The 19,487-nt window shown below is 42.3% G+C and overlaps 1 long non-coding RNA gene across 1 annotated transcript in view; it reads right to left on the bottom strand.

Annotated features, from left to right (window-relative positions):
• Window positions 1–14,626: 14,626 nt before the first annotated feature.
• The window catches only part of LOC134729364 (uncharacterized), a 215,300-nt gene continuing 210,439 nt past the window's right edge, over window positions 14,627–19,487 (bottom strand). The window contains exon 6 of the long non-coding RNA XR_010110373.1: window positions 14,627–15,542. This is a non-coding gene — a long non-coding RNA (uncharacterized LOC134729364). The remainder of the gene's footprint in view (window positions 15,543–19,487) is intronic.

Consider the following 19,487-nt stretch of genomic DNA (forward strand, 5'->3'; position numbering starts at 1 on the left):
CCCTAAACCTAAGTTTTTCTTTCACTCTCAAAATAATTACACACCATCTTGACAGACAGGAGTCTGTGTCATTAACTGGGATGCTGAGCTTTTCAATTTGGGGAAGAAGGATCTGCAGCTCTGAATTTCCTAAGATGGTTGGACCATCTGGTCTAAATACATATTGACATCACAAGGCATAAAACCTGAAACACAACAGAAATTATTCCCTTTGCAAAACAAATGCTAGAGGGAGAAATCACAGAGTAATTCCACCAAATTTTGCAACAAGTCTCACAAGACTGTGCATGTTAATTGCTTCTAGCTGCAGGTTAATACTGCCAGTTCCTATGTGGCAGCTAAGTGCCAAATGGCAGGCCCTTCAATCACAGAATTACTGACATTTGGGGCTGGAGAGGCCCCTAACACAAAGGCATCCCTTCCATTTTCCACCCATACAGCCCATTCCTCAAGACTAGTCTTAAGTCTTTTTGGCTAGTTGAGTTTGAGTGTTGGGGTTTGTCCAGAGAAGTCATTACTTCATTGTAGATTTAACTGTGGGGCGATGCTTTATTTGGTTCAAACTATTGTGTTATTTGCTCAGTTTCACTCATTAATTCTAGCTTCTCTTGAGAATGCTTGGTCTCTCACATATTTAAGCCCTCGGCTTGGTATGCCAAGTCCACCACTGATGTGAGGGGTGACTGTAGGAAGCTTATTTCTTCTCTCTGGTCCCTCGTTGTTTTGCCTGCAAAATAGAATAATTGGAAGAGATGATATCTAAGGTCGCTGTTTCTTTCTTTTTTTATTTCCTTTTTGTTTTTCCCTTCATTTTTTATTTTATTTCATTTTTGTTTGTTGTTTTGTGCTCCATCTCTGCCCTTCTCTCTCCTTCTTGCCGTATTCTATAACTATACTGAAATGGTCAATTCCTCATCCTGTGACCCCTAGCTACAGTGGAGCCAGCTCTTTACCAGCTTAGATAAGCCAAGTATGCTCATTTCTTCCAAACTTTGTGACCAGCGATGTCTCCTTGGTAGCTTGAAATCAGCCAGTATGGAATTCAGCAAAGGTGACAAACTGCAGCTTGCCCTCCCCACCTTTTCCAGACAGCCCATTGTCAAACATTTACCAGCACACCATTGCTGTGAACACTTTCTGAATAGAGTCTTGGCATAACTAACCCTCTCTAAGTTAAAATAACTATGAGCAAAATACATTTTTAAAAAAACACAAGGTTAGATGATCCAACTTTAAAGAGCTCACCTACATCCAGTGCTTGGTGGGGTGGGGGGACTTATACTGAAAGAAAGGGTGAGTATAGGCAGGGGAAGGGTTTTTAACCAGTTTTGAGCATTTTCTATGTACCAGGAATATGTTTTCTTAAGCAATCCTCACTACAGCTTTAAAAGATAGGTTTTAGCTTTCATTTTACATATGAGGAAACTGAGGCTCTGCAAGATTAAGCACACTGGCCAGACTCACAGAACTGGTAAGTGACAAAAGGCTGCTGCTCAGTGACGGTCTGAAAGCTCAGCACCATTTATGTTTTTGCTCCATTTAGCAAATGTCAAAGGTGTAGAATAAAACCAAACATCCTTGAGTTCACACAAAATCCATCCAGACCATTCAGCGAGAAACAATTAGGGATAACTAAAGATCCCATAAATACAGGCTCAGAGAGGATTTCAGGCTCACCTTATTTGGGATTTTGGAGGTGGTCATTTCACAGATGAATGTAAAGTTTAGAAAAAGAAATTAACTTGTGGACTTTATATTTGAAAAGCTTGAGTCCATATGTCTAGAATGGTCAGTTGGTTTTAATATCTTGAAGTACACTCAAGTTTTCTTAATTATTACTTTCTGCTTTAGAAAAAAATGTGAAGGTAATTTGGAGGAGGGATCTTACTCAAAGTCCCCTGTAGACCTCTCTGTAACTTCACCTGCCCTAAACTTAGGGTCACTGTGACTTTCACATGGAATAGCTTGAACTCAAACCCTAATATATTGACTCTAAATCACATAGTTTTTCAGCCACCACACCAAGATGCTTTGCTATTATGGAAGGGAAATCATTGCCATTAATACCTGTGTCTAAGACACTCTCATCTGCAGCAACATCCCCCATACTGGTAAATTTCAGCACATCCCAGAATAGGGCATTAATTTGCTTCCTCCTTTTACCATTTCGATGCTCTCCCCCTGCTAATGGGAAACAGAAATGCTGGTCACAACAGGAGACCTCCAGGCAGAACATGGATGTACTCTTCAAAGGCATGGAGAAGGGGGGCCTCAGAACCCAGCTGCCCCACAGATGGGGCTCATTATCCACACTACCCTCCCACATTGAAGGGAGGCCAAGTGAGAGCCACAGAAAATTAGAGGCTTGTGCTGGAGAGGCCAGATGTGGAGACAACAGGGACATCCTGTCTCTATTGGCCTGGTCAGTGGGTTTGAGTACTCTTTGGTGTGGTGGACAATGTGGGCTTTTTCCGGCATAAGATGAAGGGCATGTTAGGAAGGCCTGTTAAGTTAAAAAGTCACAGGAAGTAGTTGCAAAAGAAAATAAAAGCATCATTTCCTAGAGGCTCACCTGTGCAGGTAGAGAGGGACCCCAAGCAACCGAAGGGACCTGACACTGATTGAGGCTCCACTGTGTGAATAACTGTACTTTAACACACAGTAGAGTGGTAATTCTACTTTTATTTCTTTCAGAAATCTCCAAACTGGAGAAGCTGAGGCTTAGATATGTTAATTCCTGCCATAGGCTCAGGGACACTGTGACTCAGGACAACATTTTGACCTGGGGATTATTTTAACATTTTATAAGCAGCAGCAGCAACAACAATGACAATAATAATACCCTAGAGCTCAAAGGGGTACAGTGGCTTGGCCAAAGCCACCCGGTTATAAGACTCAAAGGTGGAACTTGAGCCTGTGTGTTCTTGTGTTCTTAACTCTGAACCTTCGCCCTTTACATCTGTGCTCCTCAGGATAGTCCTTGGACCAGCTGAATCAGCATCACCTAAAAATTCATGACAAATGCAAATTCCCAGGCCTCACCCCAGACTTGCTAAACAGTCAGAGATGTGCGTTTTAACAAACACTCCAAGTGATTTGGATTTGCACTAACGTTTGGGAACCACAGTTTTCCACCATGCTACTGCCCTCTGAGGAAGCCCCTAGCATTAGTCTCTGTATGTTTCTAGTCCCTTCTAGTCCATTTGGATTAAGGCTCTAGTTTTCAGGAACAGAGAAACAGCTCTTCAAGAGTTCTGGGTAGGACACTGTGAGATTTGGCTGTCTTCAGTGACAGCAAATCACAGTGGAATAACTTTGCACATGGCTCAGCCCAGCTTACTCTGGTTCAGTGGCTGCAGGTGGTGAGATGCAAAGAGGCAAGGGAATGGAACATGGCAAATTGCTTTGAGGCAACCAAAATTCCCTCCTGACTTCCTTAGTTCCTGACACACTTGGTACAATGTGCATGCTGGCTTCTCAGCAGATATAATGGTGAATGGTCCTGGGGCTTGGATCACAAAGAAATAAACCCTCCAATAATCTTTCATAATCCAAACGCATGCTCTCCCTCCTGGACTATAATTAATGAATTAACACTAATTGACCAATGGTCTGGGTCATTCCTACCACTGTGATAGGCCCTGCTTAGGCCAGGTGGTGTTCACATTGTTCATTTATTTTCCTACAGTTGTTTCAGGCCTTCATTAAAATGCCAACTCTAGAACATGGGAGTTGGCAGTTTTTATAACCAAACATGGCAAATTGAATGTTAAAAAGGCTAAAATCTCTTCCAGAGTGTTGCAAAAAAGGCATTGAATTAGGAAAGTAAAAATTTGAGTTAAAATATCTCAAGCATTCCCTGGGTACTAGCTGGTATCCAAACAATGGTCAGTACCAAATCCTGTGAGGAAATAAAAGTTACGGAGTCATTGCACAGGCTGATATTCAGGGAGATGATTTAAGGAAGATATACCATAAGGGCCATTGGCCCTATGGGTATAATCCCAGGAGATTGAGTTATGGTTGTTCCATAGGCACAGGCTTCCTGGGGTGATTGTTAAAATAAAAGATGTTGACTATTTTTATAAGTCGTTCTTTATCTACTGATAGGAACCACTGGAATAACAGGATGAAGGGGTCGGGATGGAGGAACTACATTCCCCCATATGCTCTGGGGTTAGTGCAAAGCAAGTAGAAAAATAAATGAATGTGATAACCCTGGTCAGCTCCCAGACCAGGGTTGCCTATTGTGTTTATTCTGAGTTCCATGTTTTCACGAGATGTTGATAAGCTGGATGAAATACAGAGAAGGAAATTATACCTCATGAGAGGCAATGGAAGGACTTGGAGATGTTTTGACTGGATAACAAATAACTTAAGAAGAATGAGGGGCAAAATCCCTTCTCTTCAAATGCTTCAATCTTAACGTATGTCCATCATTAAAAATTTTAAGAAAAACTTTGGCCATGTTTGATAGTATCTGTAAATAGGTAACACAATTCCTCATGGTTTCACTATCCCAACACATGGCCTATTTCTATATTTTGCACATTGCCTCTTAGAACTTCCAGTACTTCATTCTCTATGGCTTCAAAAATGCAATCCAAGGACCAGTGATGAAAATTCCAAGGGGGCCATGTGTATTGCATTACAAATAAGAAGGTCCACATGTTCAGTGCATTACAAATAAGAGGGTCTGCATAATCAGAGCCATGTAACACTGGAGTCAGACACTATGCTGGGGATGAGCTCTTTCCTTTTGGAGTTGTTCAAGTATGAACGGAGAGGGTGTCTGTCAGTAAGGCTGCCAGGAGGCTTTCTGGTGGAGTCACTGTTTGCTCAGGATAGCTTTTACAGTGTCTTCCTACTCATAAGTGTGCACGGGTCTGTGGTTCCAGTATAGCTATCATACTTCCTTTCCTGAATCATCGTTTCAGAAAGTAAATGGCAAGAATGGAACAAACATGTTTTTCATGCCTTTTGCTTGCCAGATCTATCCTTTTGGCTCCTTTACATTATCTCTATTCTCAGGACAAACTTTATGAAACACCTATCCATTATGTTTGTATTGCAGACGGGTGTCTTAAGACACATTTGCCCCTAAAAAGTAGGACAATGACCAAACTGATCCAAAATTCAAAAGACTCAAAACTGGAGAGTAGCTGAACTACAGAAGTCCTTACCACGGACAAGAGCCAGTGAGGCTTCAGAGACTTCAGCATCAAGAGTTGCTGGATGTTTACATGTCTATCCCCCATCAGTAAGACTCACCTACCACAACTCTTGAGATGCCTCCTTCTGCAAATTGTTTTTCAGAAGAATCTTATTGGTTTAGTTCAGCCAGTGGACCAGTTTTCATGTGTGTCCGTGTGAAGAGACCACCAAACAGGCTTTGTGTGAGCAACATGGCTGTTTATTTCACCTGGGTGCAGGCGGGCTGAGTCCGAAAGGAGAGTCAGCAAAGGGAGATAGGGGTGGGGCCGTTTTATAGGATTTGGGAAGGTAATGGAAAATTACAGTCAAAGGGGGTTGTTCTCTGGTGGGCAGGGGTGGGGGTCACAAGGTGCTCAGTGGGGGCGCTTCTGAGCCAGGAGTAGGAAATTCACAGGGTTAATCACTCAGTTAAGGTGGGGCAGGAACAAATCACAATGGTGGAATGTCATCAGTTAAGGCGGGGCAGGGCCTTTTCACTTCTTTTGTGATTCTTCGGTTACTTCAGCCCGTCTGGGCATATACCTGCAAGTCACAGGGGATGCGATGGCTTGGCTTGGGCTCAGAGGCCTGACATTCCTGCCTTCTTATATTAATAAGAACAATAACACAAAATAGTGTTGAAGTGTTGGGGCGGCAACAATTTTTGGGGGTGGTATGGAGAGAGAATGGGCGATGTTTCTCAGGGCTGCTTCAAGTGGGATTAGGGGCGGCGTGGGAACATAGAGTGGGAGAGATTAAGCTGAAGGGAGGTCTTGTGGTAAGGGGTGATATTGTGGGGATATCAGAAGAAACATTTGTCGTATAGAATGATTGGTGATGGCCTGGATACGGTTTTGTATGAATTGAAAAACTAAATGGAATAAGAGAAGGAGAAAAACAGGTATAAAAGGTCTAAGAATTGGGAGGACCCAGGACATCTGATTAGAGAGTGCCTCAGGAGATTCAGCATAGCCCTGCCAGCAAAGATTATTTATTTACTTCAAGAGTTAAGAGTGGCAGTTTGGGGATAGCACCAGGAGATATCAGCTGTGATGGCTTGGAGAAACAGTGCAAACCGGCAGTGTAAACAAGAGCAGGGCATGTATGAGTAGTTGAGAACGATGAATAGGAGTATGACTAGACAAAAGATAGTAAGGATGACAAGTTTTTTGGGGGGCACAGTCTAAGTTGCTCTGGTGTCGAATGAGACTGGGGCCTAATAAAAAGAAGCATCTATACAGGAGCTTAAATGGGCTCCTGTACACCTTGTAGCATTCTGAGGACAGGCCTGAATTCTGAGAAGCAAAAGTGGTAAAAGTATTGTCCAGTCCTTTTTAAGTTGGTGGCTGAGCTTGGTGAGGTGTGTTTTTAAAAGACCTTTAGTCCATTCTACTTTTCTTGAAGATGGAGGACTGTAAGGGATATAAAGGTTTCACTGAATACTAAGAGCCTGAAAAACTGCTTGGCTGATTTGACCAATAAAGGCTGTTCTGTTATCAGACTGTATAGAGGTGGGAAGGCTAAACTGAGGAATTATGTTTGACAGAAGGGAAGAAATGACTGTGGTGGCCTTCTCAGACCCTGTAGGAAAGGCCTTTACTTATTCAGTGAAAGTGTCTATTTAGACTAAGAGGTCTAATAGTTTAGTTTCCTGACTCGGGACATGTTGAGTAAAGCTAATTTGCCAGTCCTGGGTGGGGGCAAATCCTTGAGCTTGATGTGTAGGGAAGGGAGGGGTCCTGAATAATCCCTGAGAATAGCAGATGGAACACTGAGAAGTTATTTCGTTGAGGATAGATTTCCACCATGGAAAGGAAATGAGAGGTCCTAAGAGGCGGGCTAGTGGCTTCTACTATAGCATAACCTGCCTTTGCTGGTGTGTGGCGATTAGGCCTGGTGGAACTGCCACCAATAAATCAAGCGTGATCAGGGTGAGGAACAGGAAAGAAGGAAATATGGGGAAATGGGGTGAATATCAGGTGGATCAGAGAGATACAGTCATGGGGGTCACGTGTGGTATCAGGAATAATGTGGGAGGCCGGATTGAAGTCCGGGTCAGGAACAATGGTAATTGTGGGACTTAAAGAGTGAGTACAGCTGAAGGAGCCGGGGAGCAGAAAGTATGTGCATCAGGTATGAGGAAGAAAATAGATTTTGGAAGTTATGAGAACTGTAGAGAGTGAGTTGAGCATAGTTTGTGATTTTTAGGGCCTCTAACAGTATTAAAGCAGTGGCAGCTGCTGCACACAGACGTGAGGGCTAGGCTAAAATAGTAAGGTCAAGTTGTTTGGACAGAAAGGCTACAGGGTGCAGTCCTGGCTCTTGTGTAAGAATTCTGACCACACTAACCATGCCTAGGAAGGAAAGGAGTTGTTCTTTTATAAGGGATTGAGGTTTGGGAGATTAATTGGACATGATCAGCAGGGAGAGCACGTGTGTTTTTATGAGAATTATGCCGAGATAGGTAACAGATGAGGATGAAATTTGGGCTTGACTGAAGTAATGAGGGCTGTCTGTGAAGCCTTGCGGCAGTACAGCCCAGGTAATTTGCTGAGCCTAATGGGTGTCAGGGTCAGTCTAAGTGAAGGCAAAGAGAGGCTGGGATGAAGGGTGCAAAGGAATAGTAAAGAAAGCATGTTTGAGATCCAGAACAGAATGGGTAGTAGAGGGAGGTATTCAGGATAGGAGAGGATACGGGTTTGGCACCACAGGGTGGATAGGCAAAACAATTTGGTTGATAAGGCACAGATTCTGAACTAACTTGTAAGGCTTGTCTGGTTTTAGGACAGGTAAAATGGGGGAATGGTAAGGAGAGTTTATAGGTTTTAGAAGCCCATGCTGTAGCAGGCGAGTGATAACAGGCTTTAATCCTTTTAATGCGTGCTGCGGGATGGGATATTGGCATTGAGTGGGGTAAGGGTGATTAGGTTTTAATGGGATGGTAATGAGCATGTGATCGGTTGCCAGGGAAGGAGTAGAGATGTCCCATACTTGTGGGTTAAGGTAGGGGGATATGAGAGGAAGACGCGAAGGAGGCTTTGGGTTGGGAAGAAGGGCGGCAATGAGATGTGGCTGTAGTCCAGGAATAGTCAGGGGAGCAGATAATTTAGTTAAAGTGTCTCGCCTAATAAGGGAACTGGGCAGGTGGGGATAACTAAAAGGAGTGCTTAAAGGAGTATTGTCTAAGTTGGCACTAAAGTTGGGGAGTTTTAAGAGGTTTAGAAACCTGGCCGTCAATACCCACAACAGTTATGGAGGCAAGGGAAACAGGCCCTTGAAAAGAAAGTAATGTGGAGTGGGTAGCCTCCGTATTGATTAAGAAGGGGACGGGCTTACCTTCCACTGTGAGAGTTACCGGAAGCTCGGCGTTCGTGATGGTCTAGCGGGCTTCCGAGGGGATCGGGCAGTGTCAGTCTTCAGCCGCTAAGCCGAGAAGATCTGGGAAGGAGTCAGTCAGAGAGCCTTGGGCCAGAGTTCCAGGGGCTCTGGGAGTGGCTGCCAGGTGAGTTGAACAGTCCAATTTTCATTGGGGTCCCACACAGATGGGACGTGGCTTAGGAGGAATCCCGGGCAGCGGGCATTCCTTGGCCCAGTGGCCAGATTTCCGGCACGTGTAGCAAGCTCCTGGGGAAGGAGGTTCTGGAGGAACGCCTGGCCGCTGCGGTTCAGGTGTTTGGAAGTTCTTGTGTGCTGGAGATGTGGCTGGGGTTTGTCTCACAGTGGAGGCAAGGAATTGTAACTTTTTTCTGTTATTGTACACCTTGAAGGTGAGGTTAATTAAGTCCTGTTGTGGGGTTTGAGGGCCAGATTCCAATTTTTGGAGTTTTATTTAATGTCGGGAGCAGATTGGGTAATAAAATGTATACTTCAGGCCATCTGGGCGTATATGTGCAAGTCACAGGGGATGCGACGGCTTGGCTTGGGCTCAAAGGCCTGACACCAGTTTGCCTTGGGTCAGGTCCAATAAACTACGATGAGGGTATGAGCTTGCAAAGTGATTCACGTGGATGCCTTGGTTTGCAACATGTGCAGGTTGTGGTGGCAGGGATAGTGGTGGAGTTTTCTTAGAAAGATATGAGTAGGAAGCAACAGTCCTTATTTCTGAGAGAGTCTTACAGTTGCCTAAGATCTCACCACTATAGATCCCAAAGCCTATGGTCAGAACAAAATCTCTCTGGATGTGAAGTCCCTGATCTTGCTGACATATCTGGTAAAGGCAGCATAAGGCTGACTCTCAGAGAAGCTGATCTCTTGTTCAAGGTCACAGGTCAGTAGGAAATGCAAGAGAGTGTTGTTCACCATTGTTAACTCTGTCCAACACTGGAACATGCTGGAGAAGAGCCCATCCAGGCATTCATTTCGATCAGTTGTATTAACAGAGTTGCAGAATTTAGCTGGGTTCCATAGTTAAACTGATGTGGATTCAGGTCCAGAATCTGCCTTTTGTCAACTGTGTGATACTAGGCCAGTTAATCAATGGATAAACAAAGTACTAGTTCTGGGAATCCAATCCCTGGATTCTAGGAACCTCAGTTAATCTGAAATGAGGATTTTCAGCAATATCCTCTTTCAAAGCCACTCCCAATCTCAAATTCTGATGAGGGTCTTATGCAGGAGTTGGCAAACAATATCCCATCAGTCAATTCCACCCATTTTTGTAAATAAAGGTTTATTTGAACACACCCACACTCATTCATTGGCATACATGGCTGCTTTTGCACTACAATGGTAGAGTTGAGGAGTTGCAACAGAAAGTGAATGACCTGGAAAGCATAAAATATTCACTATCTGACTCTTTACAGAAAAGTTGGCTGACTCCTGGCCCAAAGGGAAGTTATTTATTTCTGCCTTCAACTCCCATGCTGTTTTGCACAGTTCTTGCCTTTCCTTGGTATTGTTCCCCTTCCTTTTATGAAAACTTAGAGACCAATCTTTGAACATATTCTCCCTGGGATCAAATCCCAGCTCTGCCACTCACAAATGGTGTGAGCCTTGGAAAGTCCCATTAATTTCCTAAGCTTTAGTGATCTCTAGAAAATAACATTAGACAGATGTATGCCATAGTGTTTTTCTGTGACTTCAAAGGTATATTCCATGGAAGCTGCTTAGAAAGTGTCCAGGGGATGTTAGCTACTATTACGATGACTGTTCTTTTCTTTTTTAAAAAAAGTTATTTTTATTTGCACAAATTAATGGAGTATATGTGAAATTTTCTTATATGTATATAATGCATAGTAACAAGTCAGGGAACTTAGGGTGTTCATCACCAGTGCACACTGCATTTGTCTTAACTATAGTCACCCTACTCTGCTATCAAATATTGATTTTATTTTCTTAATTAATCACTCTGGGCAAGTTTCCATCTCCATGTTTCTTAACTAAGGAGTTTGACACTTAATACCTGGTAGCTCATGGTTAATACATGGTCTGGCCCAGAGTAAACACATTATAGGAAAAAGAGATATCTGTTTTAATCCTCACAACATTCCTACTTTGGTGACAATATCACTGTATTTCACACAGGAGGAAAATCAGAGTTAGGAAGGTAAGCATCTTACCCCAAATCCCAAACCCTGTGAAGATCAGAACCAGGATTCAACCCCAAGGTTAAGGCCGTCCTCTACACCACCTAGAAATGCCAAAGTTCATAAGGAAACAATAATCCAGAGATTTACCTTTCAGCACAGTGATCCATTTATTTCCAGTTTTTTCTTTCTTTTTGCATGATTTTCTTTTATACATAGTTGATATCTGTTTGTTTATGAATGAGTATAACTTTATATCTTGCTTTTTAAAAATACACTATTACAGATGTATTATCATCAGAAACTCTTGGTAACCATAACTGTAAATGACTTAATAGTCTGCATAGTATCAGTACAAAGTATGAATCTGTACATCAGAATTTATTCACACCAGATTTCCAGCCAACCACGTGTTACACCCCCCTTAGAGCAGGAATAGGTACAAAAGCGTGCTGTCTGCAAGTGCCAGGGAGGACTCGCAGGATGCCTCTGCCCATTCTCTCCCCAGAACAATGAGTCCCGGACAGTGCACAGAGGCCCAGATTCCTGAGACCGCCCAGTCCAGGCAAAGAGTCAGGTCTCCCGGCCGTCCTCCTTAGGTTAATCAGAAGCAGGCACGCTCTGCTGAACTGGCTACTCAAAAGAGAATACAAATGCCTAAGTCTCAGGGATAGAAGGTGGGCTCCACCAAAAACACACATACACCCTCCCCTTCCTTTCCCCCAGCACAGGAAGCTTCAGGCTAAAGGCCTATATGCCTCTCATGCATCCATACTCTGCATCTCCACCCCCTTCCCCAGCCGTGGGGGTTGAAGTTTCATTACATATCTCAGGAGGGGTCGTCATTCTTTTTCAATGAACATCTGGCCTAAGAGATCTCCTAATTAAAACCACCAACTAATTATTATCACCTACTCTTTCCACTTATTGTTTATGATTTCCATGTACTCCCACCTCACCCCCAAAACACATGGATTCCTTCAGGAAAGGTTAGTCTCTCTTAGCTCCCCCCACCCACTTTAATGAGTCTTATGTCCCAGCCTTGTTTCTCAAGGAATTGGAGGTCTGGGACCCTGATTACTACCAGGGTTTCCAATTGCCTATTCTCCCCCTGGCCTTTCTGAAAGAATCTATTGAGAAAGAGGTCATGATTAAAGCCCTCAGAACAAGCAAAGTGTAATTGAAGCAGTGCCTGGCGCCTCTCTGCTTAACCTCCCTGCCCATAAACGGCAGCCAAGCACAGCAGGCTGCAGACCCCCTTCCTACATGTCTCTCTACAAAGGAAAAGTGAAGTGTGAAGTGGGGGCGGGGCCATCCCAAGTCTCTGCAAGCCAAAAATGCAGGTAGCTAAGAGGAAACATCTTTGACACGTGATGAACATATTTGGGAAAATTGATGCAGAAAAAAATTATGTCAGACTTGTCACAAAGAGAGTGAAAAATGTATTTATATTGCATACACTTTGGGTTCATACATGCAACTCAGACATTAAAGGTTATGAGGGACCCCTCAGGAGGGTGGTATGATGTGGTAGAAGGAGGCTGTGCTTCTGAAATGTTCTGAATCCTCAAGATGCCCAGTATTGCCCTGGCTGTAAAAAATATTGGAGTAGTTACTTCATTTTTAGCTTCATTTTCTTGCAAAACTCTTCCTTGCAAGGTACTGGGGAGGACTCAAGAAGCTGGCTTGAGTATCTAATACAGTCTGTGCATAAAGCTGTTTACTCATTGTAAATGTCTATCTTTTCTTTTCCACACATGCATGCACGTGTGTGTGTGCACAGGCACACCGAAACACCAACAGTTATAAAGCACATAAGCTAGGTACCATTATTTTAACTTGAGGGAATAATTGCTAAGATATGATTATTATTAAGAAGGGAATCAAGCCTTCCTTGGAAGCTACCTCAAGAACTCTTAACATATTACTACTCTTGGACGCTGATAAGTGCACTATGTTGCATATAGAAAGATACTTATTACAGCATCATTTATAGTCCCAGGGCAATTAAAGCAATAAGGGAAATAGCTGAAACATACACTCAGAGTTTACTGGTGTGAATAAATTATGATATACTCATTCATACTTTGTACCAATACTATGTGGACTATTACATCATTCATAACTATGGTTACCAAGAGTTTCTGATGATCATATGTCCATAATAGTGTATTTTTTAAAAAGCAAGATATAAAGTTATACTCATTCGTAAACAAACAGATATCAACTATGTATAAAAGAAAATCATGCAAAAAGAAAAAAACTGGAAATTAATGGATCACTGTGCTGAAAGGTTAATCTCTGGATTATTGTTTCCTTATAAACCTTGGCATTTCTAAGTTGTGTAGCGTATGGTCTTAACCTTGGGGTTGAATCCTGGTTCTGATCTTCACAGGGTTTGGGATTTGGGGTAAGATGATTACCTTACTAACTCTGATTTTCCTCCTATGTGAAATAAGTATAGTGATAATGTCACCAAACTAGGAATGTTGTGAGGATTAAAACAGAAAATGCATGTAACATGTTTAGCTTGGCACATGATACTATAGTTCATTATGTTTTCCTGGTTAAAAAAATAAGTTGGAATGGGAGGAACAAAAGCCCAACAGAGACCAGGAGAGTGGAACTTCACTGACAGAGGATGCAGTTGGGGCCAGGCTTGTCTGGTGCTGAGCAGGGGTGCCTGGCAGCAGTGGCCCAGACCCTATCTCTTTCCACAAACAAACAAAACCCTTCTGTAGTGAAACTCCACACTGACCATCTGTGTTCATTCAACACCCACATTCACCCTTTTCACCCCCTCCAGGTTCCATTTTCAGCTTTTCCTTCTCTTTGATGTAGATAAAAATCTGCCTGGAGCAGCCAAATGTTTTAAAGTGGTGAGATTTAGACTCCAGGCCCCTGCCTGTGTCGGAGAACATTCTTAGCCATGTGGAGGAGACCAGATTGAGGTCAGCAGCACCTGGTGAAGGGGCCTGGTTCTTTCCTATGCTGAGTACAACACTGAGCCAGCCCATGGCCTGGAGTCTGCATTGGAAATAGGGGCTGTGTTCTGACTTCACTCAGGAAGCCATTAAGTGGAAGACTGTGGGTTTCCTCTTCAAACTCTGTCCCTGCTTTCTGTCTCTCTCTCTCTCTCCCCCTTTCTCTCTCTCTCTCTCTCTCTCTCTCATACACACACACACACACACACACACACATACACATATTCCAAGATCCTTTTTGGGGCCCTAAATGCTTCCCAAGAATTTCTGTTATCCATTCCTATTCCTGCAGAACCACACATACTTCTCTAGTGCACAACAGATATTATTTTTCAAGGACTCATATAATCTTGGTTTTCTCAATTTGGTGAACATTTCACAAAGGTGGGAATTGTATCTGATATGTTTGACATTGTATCACCAGTGCAGTACAGTCTGGCAAGATAGATAGTTTGGTACCCAAGTGAATAAGTGAATATACCAGTAGAAAAGCTCTAACTGAATTTAGGAGCCCTGACTAATCAGAGTCTTGAGAGTTCCTGGCTGTAGAGAGGCAGGGAAGGTGATGCCATTGTATGGGACAAGACTGGCTGAGGGATTCCAATGGTCCATAGGTCACTTATTCTTTCTGGCTTGCTAAGAAGCATGGAAACTCAGGGCCCCAACTTTGTTTGTTCTTTGTCTGTGTGTGTCTGTATGCACTTAGGGACTTTTGAGCTTAGTAATCATGACCTTGGGGGTAGCTATTATGATGCTCTCACTGAAGCTGTTTTCCTCTGTAGCCAGTCGTGTGCATTTCTGATCTCAGTGTACAATGTATGGCATGCAATAGACCCTCAGTTAATGTTTGCTGCTGCTTAAAATATTAGAGTGTGCAAAGAAGACTTGTAAACTAAGAGCAGGAGGCTCCAAAGACAGGTTTAATTTAAAACAAAACAAAACAACAACAACAAAATAACTCTCTTGTTTCATGTAAGTCGGACCAACAGAGGTTTAATAAACCTGTCTGCCCAGTTAGTTTGCTCAGGGAGGATCAGATGGCTACCTGGTGTCTTAAGAGAACAGCAGCAACCTCACAGGGCTCCTAGGGGATACCATCGTCTTTGGCCACGGAGCTAAGTCTCACGGCACTGTGCAACGGGGCCATCACTGAAAACCAATCAGCAGCTCCAAACGTGATCTCACAGTCTTCAGACACAGCTCAGGACTCCAGTCACTGCTATGTGATTCGAATGCACATACCTTTTCTACGCCCGTTTGGTTTCATATTTCAGTTTCATGCTAGGAATCGGGATTTTTGTGGAGCTGACTCTTTAGTTCTTTGGGGACCCCTTAGCTTTGTAGTAATGCCCTGGGATTGCCTTGGCCTTGTCTGTAATCAGAGTTACACAATCAAGGAAAAAGCGAGCTCGGGGCTGTCATTTCAAATGGAGGAGCAGCAGGGAAGAAAAAGTTATTTGGTTGTGTCTGCAGAATGACATTGAACCCTTCGAGAGGGCAGTGGCTCCTCCACCACCTCCTCTTCTGCTGTGTTCCCTTTGGGTTTCCTATAGAGGCAGTGGCTGCCATTTACAACTCCCCCAGAATTTCTGTCCCCATCATCATCCATCCAGCTCTCTGGCAGGGGTACATTCAGCTCCCCTGAGGTAACCTTGAAGCTAGTGTCAATGATGGATTTGCACAACTTCACTTCTGACTTCTGAATACATTTTTTCTGCATGACACTGAGGGAGCGGTGAGGTGTAGCGCTGGGCTGCAGCCACCTAGCTGTCTGTCTTCATTTAAAGGATTGTTGCCTGGCTCCACAGGAGAATCTTAATGCTTGGCGGTCTTGTGTGTACTAGAGAGAAAGAAAAGAACACAAAATAAACAGTAATGCCTGCACTCCCCAACCTGGCCCCCTCACCCTCTATCCCCCCACTCCCTTTTATTTCTCTTCCTACCTCTCCTTTCCTTAGCACGATATAGATCCTCACCTGTCCTCCCTCCATTCTAACATTTAAGGCAGTGCTTTATCTTTTTTGTTCTCTGCTGGATCTTTAATGCCAGGAACGGTGCCTGGCATATACAATCAGGTCCTGAATAAATATTTATTGAATGAGTGGACTGGACCTGGTGACAGCGTGGGTTTGAGATGAAACAGATGGCAGTGGCAGTTCTGGTGCTGACAGAGAACAGCTATCTGCTCCAGCACCAACACCTCCCTTCCAGGAGCCTCAGTTTCTACATCTATATAAGGAGGGTTGTAATTACCCAGACCTGCCAGACATCTTGTGAAGATGAAATGGAAGGATTCATGTGAAAGTGTCTATTAAGCTACAATATTCCATGTGTGAGGCATGGTTTGTTTAGCCTGATTTTAGTGTTTTGATTGCATTTTTTTTTTCTGTCGGGGACTTAAAATCCTTTTGAAAGTACGTAGAATATAAGTGATTCAGATAGAAAAAGAAAGTAGATGAGAATATTTCACAAATAAGGATATAGCATTAAAATGAAGTTCTCACAAAAGTAAAAAAAATGTACAAATGGTAAAAACACTTCTAAGAACAATTGGGAATCAGCCCATTGATGAGAGAGGTGACTTTAGATGGAGAGGTGACTTTAGAAGTCAAATTGGTGATGATTATACACACACACACACATTCTCAGAGTGGGCAAGGGTCCCATGAGATGACACTCATACATTCCTGGTGAAAATAGAGATTCTTACAAAAAATAATTTAGCATCAAGCATCAAGAGCCTTAAAATATCGATTTTTAAAAATTGACTAACTATTTGGAATCTATCCAAAGAATGAATTGCAGGTAGAGTTGCATGTATAAGATAGTTCAACATGATGTTGTTGCTTATAGTAGAGAACTGTTGGTAATAACCAAATCCCTGACAACAGAGGAAAATTCTAAAAACATTTCCATAAAGAATAATGCATTGAAATTCATCAATCACAGATATTATGCTCTAAGAGGATTTAATGTCAGGGGAAAATGCTGTCAATGTAATTTCAAAGGAAAAAAAGAAAAAAGCTATATAGATGGCATTTTCTCAGTTTTCAAATAAAAGCACATTTATATGCAATAACTATTTCAAGTGTACAAACACAGAAGTAAAATTACCGGTCCCCCATAACATATGATAGGTACTATATATTTGCAAATTTTACATATATGTATGTATATGTAATTCATTTTTCTATCAATGCTTTTTTTGACATTTTTTGTTCTTTAAATTTTTGTTGATATGTAATAATTGTACATATATATGGGCACATGTGATATTTCGTTACATGTATAGTATGTGTAGCGATCAAGTCAACATATTGGAAGTATCCATCACTTTAAGTATTTATTATTTCTGTTTTGGGAACATTTCAAGCCCTCTCTTCTAGCTATTTTGAAATATACAACACATTGTTGTTAACTATGGTCACCATACTCTACTATGGAACATTAGAATGTATTCATTCTATCTGACTGTATGTTTATACCCATTAACCAACCTCTCTTCACTCACTTCCCCCACACCTTTCCTAGTCATTTCCATGTTATTCGTAATAATAATACATTACTTTTGAAATAGAGAATAACTATTTTTCAAAGTTATTCAAAACTCTAATTTCTAATCTTCATATTACATGTTAATAAACGTACTAGTTATATTATTGCTAAGCCTGAAATGTTAAATAAGCAATTGCTTTCAATTGCATAACACAATTCTCAATTGGGGAAAGACCTGAATTAGACAAATGAGGCCCCAGTTATCCCAGGGAATTAGACCAGCCCTGTGTATCCCGCCCTTCACCTTTACCCCTCCCTTTTCCTGTTGAGAAGGCAGGGGCATAATCAGGGAAGAATCCCAAGTCGATTAGGAACTGAAATAGCTGACCCTCCCTGTCCCTGTCCTTCCTGGAGAACTAAAACCTCACCCAGAGGCCCCTCCACTGACCTCACTTCTCATACCCTCCAACAATGCAGGCAAATCCCTGGTCACTGTCTCAGTATTCCAGGCACCTGCTTTTCAGATTTTGAAATTGTTTCTCCTCTAACCAATATGTGAATTTTAGCAAGATTCAAAAGTCACAGGGGCTAAGGTCCATGTCAATTGGGCAAATTATACAGAAACATTGGATATTGAATTCAAAATGCCAAGCACATTGAGATTATACACCAATTATATACAGGTGTATTCTACACCTGCAAAGATGGAAAGCAAAAAGGTAAGGATAAAAATTCACACATTAAAGCAATGAGATTGTAGATTTCCTTTCTGTTTTCCAAAATTGTATCTGAAGTTCATCTTCTATGGCTTATGCAGTAAAATTATTTTATAAAAAGTGATTCTCAATAAGGAAATGGATTCAGAAACTTTTAGCAACTTCCTCAAAGGCACACAGGAGGTAAGAGACAGAGCTAGGATTCAAATGAAAGCCTGTCTTGATTCTTCCATTCTTTTTAATCCCTTATGGCTTTTCTGTGAAATAAGATCAACCATCACAACAGTTGGCACAAGTCACACACACAAAAAATGTTTACACAGAAACAGAAGACAGATATGTGAATGTGGATGGAAGAATATATATTTTAAAAAAGAAGGAAATCAAATAGGGGCTATGAAACCAACTGCATCACTTTTGCTAAATTGAGCCTTAGAAATAGTTGAGACTTGGGGGTCAGAAAATTGATCTCCCTCCACTGCTTGACATCCCTAGCTAATTCAAAGTCACCCAGTTAGACATTCTCTTAGCACTCTGAAAATTTGTTCTAGGGCATTTATCTCAGTTGCAATTTTACATTTCTTTTTGCACTTATTTACGGAGTGCTTTTCTCCTCTGTTAGACCCAAAAGTGCCTAAATGCAAGGCCATGACTATTTTCATTCACTCTGTACCCCTCGAGTTTAGAACTGAGTTTGGCAGATAGTAAATGATCAATTAATGTTTGTTGGATGAATGGGTGGATGATGAATTTTTATCTGCCCTCATGTTTGAGCTGCTTGCCCTACTGTCCATGTATTTTTCCCTTTGATGTGCTGACAGCTGGATTTCAGACCATTCTTTCAGCATCCCTTCACCATTCTCAAGCTAGGCCCTGCAGGAGGTACCGAGTCAGTTCTTCCACAGCTAAGTACTGTAGCGCTCTTCATCCACTCCTTCTACACTGAAGCCCTGGTTCGAGGGCCAGAATTTAATCTCAGGAACCAACTCTAGCTGAAAGGGGAAAGATTGCTTTACAAGTCTGCAAGCTCCATTTGTGAGGCCCCAACTTTGTGTGTCTTGTCTTTGCATGAAAACATTTACTTCTCTTCTCCTTTAGACTTCAGTTTCTTGAATGCAGTATCTGTAGGTAATATGGATGGAATGAATGTTTCTCTCTCCCCAAATTCATTTGTGGAATCCCTAAGTCTCAATATGGTGATATTTGAAGGTGGAGCCTTTGGGAGGTAATTAGGTTTAGGCGAGATCATAAGAGTGGGTCTCCCTGATGGGATTAGTACCATTATGTAACGGGATGACTAGACCAGAACTCTCTCTCCACCTTGTGAAGATGCAGTGAGAAGCCAGCTGTCTATATGCCAGGAGGGTGGGCCTTGCCAATAACCTGACCTTGGTGGCATCCTGATCTCAACTTTCAGCCTCCAGACTATACGCAATAAGTGTTTGTTGCTTAAGCCACCCAGTTTATGGTGTTCTGTAATAGCAGCCTGAACTGGCTAAGACAAGTATCATTCTGTGCTCAGCATAGAGATCCATTCACTCTTTCATTCTTTAATTTATCATTTATTTGGTAAA

Source organism: Pan paniscus, chromosome 18, assembly GCF_029289425.2.
Source record: "Pan paniscus chromosome 18, NHGRI_mPanPan1-v2.0_pri, whole genome shotgun sequence".
NCBI classification, from domain to species: Eukaryota; Metazoa; Chordata; class Mammalia; order Primates; family Hominidae; genus Pan; species Pan paniscus.